Source organism: Miniopterus schreibersii (genome assembly GCF_964146895.1).
Source record: "Miniopterus schreibersii genome assembly, chromosome: 6".
In the NCBI taxonomy this organism is placed as follows: Eukaryota; Metazoa; Chordata; class Mammalia; order Chiroptera; family Miniopteridae; genus Miniopterus; species Miniopterus schreibersii.
In genome coordinates this window covers 28,569,961-28,578,062 of record NC_138107.1, presented here as the reverse complement: position 1 = coordinate 28,578,062, position 8,102 = coordinate 28,569,961, and positions in this window count along the sequence as shown.

Here is an 8,102-nt window from a genome sequence, read left to right as displayed (position 1 = left end):
TAGCCCAGATATGTAGAGTTCTGCACTGAAATTCTGAAATTAGTGTTCATAGAGCAGCTTGGTTAGTGGAACATTATTCCTTTAAAATCCACTCCCCCCACCCCAGTCTCATTCTCTCTCTTTCTCTCTCCATTCATGCATGTATGTAATATCTCCATCCATTCCTTGCAGACATAACTGAGATTGAGTTGAAGTTGGTTATGCATCCCAGATTATAAGTATTCTTCCATCTCCTGAATAAATACCATCCTAACTTTTATGCCTATTTACAAACATTAGGGTATCCCAGTCATATAAGATATGCAGTATTATAACCCCCCCAAAATACTCCAAATAATTGTAGCCCAAGACATAAATATTCTGTTTCAATTTTAAATTCATTATGATTCTGCCAAGCAAGGTTTCAATCCCTTTCTACAGAACTCTCCAGTGCTGGATGCCTTTTTAACTGTCTGAAAGATTTAAGGTTATTATGGAGTAGTTCTGGGAGCTTGATAGGCATATTGATGATTGACAGAACTATTGAAGAATTTGGGGTCTTTGAGAAGAAATGAAAACTTTGGGTAGAAAGAATAATAGGAATTAAAACTGGAATTGTGCCCTGGCCAGGTGGCTCAGTTCGTTGGAACACCGTCCCTGTACGCCAAGTTTGCAGGTTCAATCCCAGGTCGGGGCACAGACAAAAATCAACCAAGGAATGTATAAGGAAGTGAAACAACAAACCTAGTTTTTTCCTCTCTCCCTCCCTCTCTCTCTAAAAAAATTTAAAAAATAATAAATAAAACTGGAAGTGAATAAGTTGTGAAGTGGTCCTGTCAAGAGTTCCCGTATCACCCAGGTTGCTAAGTGGTTGAGCGTTGACCTATGATTCAGGAGATCGAGGTTCGATTCCTGGTCAGGGCACATGCCCGGGTTGCGGGCTCGATCCCCAGTGAGGGGCATTCAGGAGGCAGCCGATCAATGACTCTCTCATCATTGATGTTTCTATCTCTCTCCCTCTCCCTTCCTCTCTCTGAAATCAATAAAGATATATTAAAAAAAGAAGGAAAAAAAGTTCCCTTATCTACTATTGAATCTGCTAAAGTCAAGAAGAGATTTGGTAGAGAGAGGTAAAGTGGTAATAACTAAGCATGACCCACCTCGTTCCTATAAAATGAAGTTCCAGACTTTTTATATAAAATATACATGCACATTAAGTGATATTTATTTTTAAACATATTCCTAATAGAGATGGAGCTTTGGTGGCATATTTCCAGCAACAAGTTGCTGTAGTGTTTTCACATGACATTATTCCAGAGAAGCTGGTGATTATCTGAAAGTGTAAATTACTTATTGATAATCAATTCAAATAATTTAAAGTTATCACTGATACCACACCATATTGTGTCAATGTTTAAAATGTAATTAGAGAATCCTGTAGCAGGCCATATGTTGATTTTTTTCCTACTATCAGAAACGATTTCTTATCAAATTCTGACTTTTTAATAGAGTAAAGCTTTACTTTTCAATCTTTCTTTCAAATGATTTTTTAAAATCTGTATCTTTTAGAGAAAGAACGAGCATAATGAATGCACATGAATGCCTTAGGATACTTATCCTGTCCTACTCTTGAGCTGGATTTATGCCCTAGTTGGAAAACAAATTGTTTTCCTTGAACTAGTAGCCTTTGGTGTCTTAGGTTAATTGGAGCTTTCTGTCATGTCCTAATACCCCCATTTGGGAGGAATCCTGAGCTACCCTGGATGGAACTCTTTCTAAAACTGTATGCTAGGACAACAAGAGGTCATTTTTTTTCTTGCTTCTGACACTAGGAAAAAAAGGCACATGAGAGACAGCAGTGGGGATTACTGCTCTTTACCAAGTGACCTTTGGAGAGGAAACTGACAGTCCTGCACACACAAGTTCAATGCATACTTTTATGAAATATAGTTGCTAACACAATACATATCTTGAGAATATATTATTTCTCTTATGTTTAAATTAAAAAACGATTGGCATGCTAGCTGGACGAGAAAAATATGTTTTAAAATATTCTAGAACTATTTCCCGTATGGAATAAAGGCTCTTCAATTGAAATGATTTAGTTGTAAAATATTTCTTTCTGAAGACATTAGAAAAGCAGAGGAGTAGTATTTTTTATTTTTATTATTTATTTTTATTTTTTATTGTTCAAAATATTACAGATGTCCCTTTTTCTCCCCGTTGACCCATTCCATCCCACCCCACCCCCCCGAGTCCCTCACCGCACCATTGTCTGTGTCCTTGAGTTATGTATATATGCATATAAATTCTTTGGTTAATTGCTATTCCCCACCCCCTTCTTTCCTTCTGAGATTTGTGAGTCTGATCCATTCTTCCATGTCATTGAATCTATTTTTATTAATCATTTAAAATTAGCATTCTGTGATTCATTGAGCAAATGAATTATTTATCTCATTTATTTCTAGTATGCACTAAAATGAGTTTTAATATATAGGATATCTTTATTTGTATTTGTTTGATTTTTTGCCAATGCAAATACCATCATTACCAAATAATGCATTTTGAAAGTTGTAGCTAAATCTGCTGTTTACTGGATATAAATATGTTTGCTTCTTAGGTGGCTGAAGAATTATAAATGGAGATAGGATTTAAATATCATCTCCTTCTAACTTTATTTGACTGAAGGAGGAATTAAATTGGCCCTGAGTAATGCTGATCATATGGTATCTGTGACCTTTGTATATATCCTGCTTAGAGGAAGGGGGAAGAAAAAATTGAAAAGGTAATGGGAGCTCTTACTATGACATGTAGCATCTAAGTGAAGCACTATATTTAAAAATAAAATTATTTTAATTAAAAACAAAATAGCTTACTGTGATATCTCACATTGTTTCCAGATAAATATAAATACTACATGTCTAACATACCTTCTAAATAGATCTGGTGACTGGTCTCACTTTAGAAGTTATAATATACCAGAGATAGTAAATTAAGTTCATAGGAATAATACCCCACCATCCTCACCTTTTGCCCACCACTCAAATGACAAAAATCTATTTCTGTGCCGATGAGTGGCATCATCAACTTCTAGTTCTATGCACCACAGGCATGGCCAGAGCCCTCCCCCCGCCCAGTCATATGAGAAAAAATAAAGATAATGGAGAACTAGACTTGAGGTAAAATGAATCCTAAAATACAAAGCCTATGTGGGTAAGGGGCCTCATGTACAGGCTATAGGGGAATCAGACTTTGCAAGCCTAGTATTATGGATATCTGTTGATTTCTATCTATCCAGTACTATCTTTCTTCCTTCTTCTCATACTAGAACTACTTTATCTTATTTAGAACTCATTTTCTCAATGAGGGGAGGCTTGGAATTGTGTACTATAAACACGGTGCCTTATCAGAGTAGTGAAGAAACAGGCCAATCTGTTTAGCTTATCTTCCTAGCTAAAGTAATTGACCCAGAGATGGGCAAATGACCTAAGCCAAGTCATCTGTGTCTTTCATGTGACTTTAGTGTTGGACTTGCCAGGAATTTGGTCTCTTTATACTGCGATGGTGAAGCAGATAGAATGTGAGCTGGGTTTGGTTGTGAGCATTTTCCCAGTTATAGGGAGAGCAAGCCTGTTTGGTCTCTAAACGTCATCTGAGCTCCTAAGCATTTCAGATGGTATCTTTCACTAAAGAACCTGTACTTTGCCAGTGAGTTTTACCTGGCTCTCTTTGTGGAATCTGCTTAATATCACTGGTTACTTGACGAGTATAAAATTATATTCTCTCAGTTCAGTTGGTTTATATTATTACATCCTTAAACATTATCTGAGCAAACTTTTTGTCTCATAACACAGTCATAGGAGCTTAAGTCAGTCTCCTCAAGATATAAAAATATGGCACACAAGTAGATTTCAGTGGTACTTTTCTGATAATTTAACTCCCACATCCACATAGATATTTAAAAGTTTAATACATGAATTAATAAACAGCAGTTGCTTTTGATTACAGCTCTTATGTAGTTTTAAATAATGTATTACTCTAATCTTTAGCATCTTCATTGTAAATTACAGATAATAATTGCGTTCACCTTATGCATGTATTAAATGAGATGGTATACGAAAAGCAGTTAGCATCCTGCCTAAACTATAGGAAAAACCACATAAACATTATATTTGATAATCTCCCATTCTTCTCCTTCCATTTCTAAATCATCACCATTATTATCAGCAAAAATGTTTCATTTAAAAGCACTATAGAAAGGATAGTATCTGTCTGTCACATGCATTTTATTAAGCATCATTGTCTTTATTCACCTTTTCAGCACTACATTTTCTATGACACTTTCAGTTTGTGAAGAATACATATGGGAGTATAAAGGAGAAAGAAGGGGGTCGAGGAGCTGATGTTTCTCATTTATCACAACTCAAGAGAAAACATTCTTAGGAGCAGTGATGCACATGGAGAGAACCAGCTCAGATGACTATATACTCTAGTTGTAAATGTTGCAAGGCCTTCTGAGTCTTTGAACCCAAGAAAGCTTGCGTCTACGTAAGAGAAGTGTCTGTGTGTGTGGAGGAGGGGGGAGTCTGTCTATCTCTCTCTCTGTGGATATGCTGGAATGGGAAAGTAATTCAGGCAGCATTATTTTAAATATTGCCTTTTTCTATGACTGTGAATTCTTTATCACTGAATAAAATCGTATGGTAGCTTTGCAGTGATGGGTGCCTGTTTGATGAGAATTTACATTGAAAACAGAAAGTTGGGAAAGAACTGAGCCATTGAATCAGGGTAGCATAAATCCAAAGGTAAGGGGAGAAGAAATGTAGAATCTGAGACCAGTACAAATATTCTGGAGCAAGTTTCTTTCTTCATTTTATATTGTGTCTTTTACTGTTTACTCTTTTCATAATTTTACCTTTTTCACTTCCTGATCTTCTTCTTTGTTTCTCTTTTTTTTTTCCTTCTGTAGCTTTTATCTCCATAACATTTACTCTTTTTTCCTTCTTCCACCTAATTCACTACTATCACTTCTGTAATATAAATTTTGAAGAAAAAAATCAGAAAACTGAGTAAATTGTACAATCACAAAATAAACATATTGTATAGGCAGAGATCATTCCCATTGTATTTCATTTTACTTTAGTTTGGACATTTTATTTGTTTGTATAGTGTGCAAAATAGATCATTAGTTAACAATAATTTGTTTATGTGCTTATGTGAGAATAAATATAATTGTTTAGGTCCTCTACCTCAATTGTTACATTAAATTTCTATAAATAAATATATAATAGCAATGTCACCCACTTTTAATCTATTTAGAAAAAAGGAGGCTATTTCATCTCATAGATGTTTGGAGAGAACCACTAGGGTTATAGTATAGTAGGAAGCTAGGAAAATTTTAGGGCAAGAGGAATAGGGAACTTGAGACAAATTGTTAAACAGCTTTTTGCAGCCACCTGGTAAATCCTATCTTTCCTAAACCAAGGACACTTGAGAGTAAATGGTTTGTGTTAGATGGGCCAGGTACAGAAACCCAGGTACGGTTTTTTCTTCTTTCTTAATGCATTCAACTGATTGGATGAAGCCCATCTACCTCATGAAGGGTAACCTGCTTTAGTCAAAGCCTATTGATTTAAATGCTATTCACATCTAACAAAATACTTTCACAGCAACATCTTGACTGGGTTTGATTAAACATCTAGGCACCATAGCCCAGTCAATGAGACAAATAGAATTAACCACCACAAACATACCACTTGTCATTTTGGCACTCACACACATTTTCTTAAACCATGCTTAATATAGACAATAACAAGGTTAGAATTTGGATTAATATGGTTAAACTATCCTGCATTCAACTGAAAACAAACCCTTTTCCAAGAAGAAGAAACAACCTCTTGGATGATGCTTGCTCTTCTTGGTATCTTGTAATTCAAAAACTATGAAGTTAAGTTAACCACACTTAAATATTACAATGTGAAAATAATTCATTTTATGTTGCATGTTAATGGGATAAGAGATAATAAAACAGATTTTGATACACACATTTATAACAAAATAATAGTTATAACAATAACAGTACTCCTTTCTGTACTTTACGATGTGGTCATAGCTGGTATTTATAACTACCTCTGCCACGATCCATTTTGCATTTATTTTGCCATCAGCAAACACCTCAGCTGGTCATGATTCTTTATCTTTTTTGAGGTGACCCAAATTTTCATTCCTGAAAAATCTAGGCCATTAGAAGTCCTGCCTGAATTGAATTGTTGCAGTGTCCCATTTATTTTCTTTACAGGGCATGGAAATACTAAACGATGCCCCAAGGTATCTAGTGTATTCCAAACACACTCTTTCTTACCTGTATTGCTAGTAATAGTGCAGTTTCCCCTTTGTCCTCAGGGTAATCATCGCCCCACCAGCAGTCACTCCTTTCTTTGTCTGTTGATTCAGAAGAATAGAACCCCAAAGGGGCAGGTAGGTGTCTGAACTTTTAATTCAGTTAAATCATTATTGTGTCTCCTGGTGGAAATATTCTCCACTTTGGAATTAAAACCTCTTTACCAGCAGAACACAGGTTGCAGGAACAGGAAGAAAAAAACTTTGCTGGTCAATTGCTATGGGTGCTACTCCCATTTTCACTCCTCAATTCCTGGATCTGTGAGTCTTGCCGATAGGAGAAACAGCACCATATATTGCATCCTGAATTGGAGCATATGTAGCCTCCCAGAGAGAAGCTTGATGCAGATGTATTTGATTAGGAGTATCCAAAGGTGATATTTTATGTATCTCTATTGCCACACAATACCATGAACTATCAGTGTGCTCTGTAATACTAGAAATCAATTAGTTAGTAACTTTAAATCTAATCAGATTAGAGAATTAATTTTAGAAACCTGAGACCAATTTAGAAAACTCATCCTTAAGGTTTTTTGTTCTAGAACCACTCTTGGTACCAAAATCTGCATGAGTTAGGGATTAGAGTTTTTCAGAGAAACAAAACCAAGAATAAATATATGTGTGTGTGTATATATATATATATACACACACATATTTATTATGTATATATATTATATATATGTATATATACACACACACACACACACACACACACACACATACACACACATACATGAGAGAAGAGAGACCTTAAAGAATTGGTTTACACCATGACCTAAATATATATGATCTGGTGATGTAGTATACTGGAAAAAACATTAGAAAAAGACTGCTTTTGGACCTTTGTAGAAGGTACCTTGTTAAGTGTTCTTACTTGAGTCCATGCTTCACAATGAAGTTGACATCACCTATCCAATAAACATTGGAAAGAATTGAAAAGCTAAAGATCTTTAACTTAGGTTCCATAGACATCATCCAGATGGTCCATGAAGATTTGCTGCTTACCTGGTCTTTATAACAGGTGGACGACCATATGGAATAAACAGCTTCCACTCACAAAACTTGGAATATGACTATTTTATATGTCACAAACTGCTTTCCATAACTCTTGTTTGTTATGCTTTTGGCTGGACTTTTTACTTTTACTGGTTAAAGTGTGTATACATTTTTGGGGACACCCTGTATATATATATTTGGGATGTATTAGTGTCCATTTGTTATAACAGCCTCCAGAGATAAAATACAGGCCCATTAAGTTTGCTTGATCACATCTCCTAAGTTTTTGTGTGCTTTTTTTAAATTTTCTGATGCAAAAGTCATATTCTCCTATGTCTACCCAGGGCTAATTATTCTGTGGGGATATTAGACCATTCCAAGTATACAAAATACCTACAGTAGATAATTTCCCCTTATGAAGTACGTGAAGGTCTAACATTCTTCCCCGGGGCATGGCTACTAACTGATGGAGCTGGTTTCTGAGGATGGTGTTACATCACGCATCTATCTCTCACTTTGGCTGACAGGGTACATTATATGGCTTGAGTCCTGGGAGCACAAGAAATGCCTTATCCTGAGTAGTTATGGACCATAGATTAGCGTTAAGTCTTCTTTAGACAAATCAAGAAGGTGGGGATTTGTTTCATTACTAACATTTTATATTATAGCTATATCAACACTCTGGTAATGTTGGGGCAGAGATGTCGATCATGCTCTGTCCACCGTGA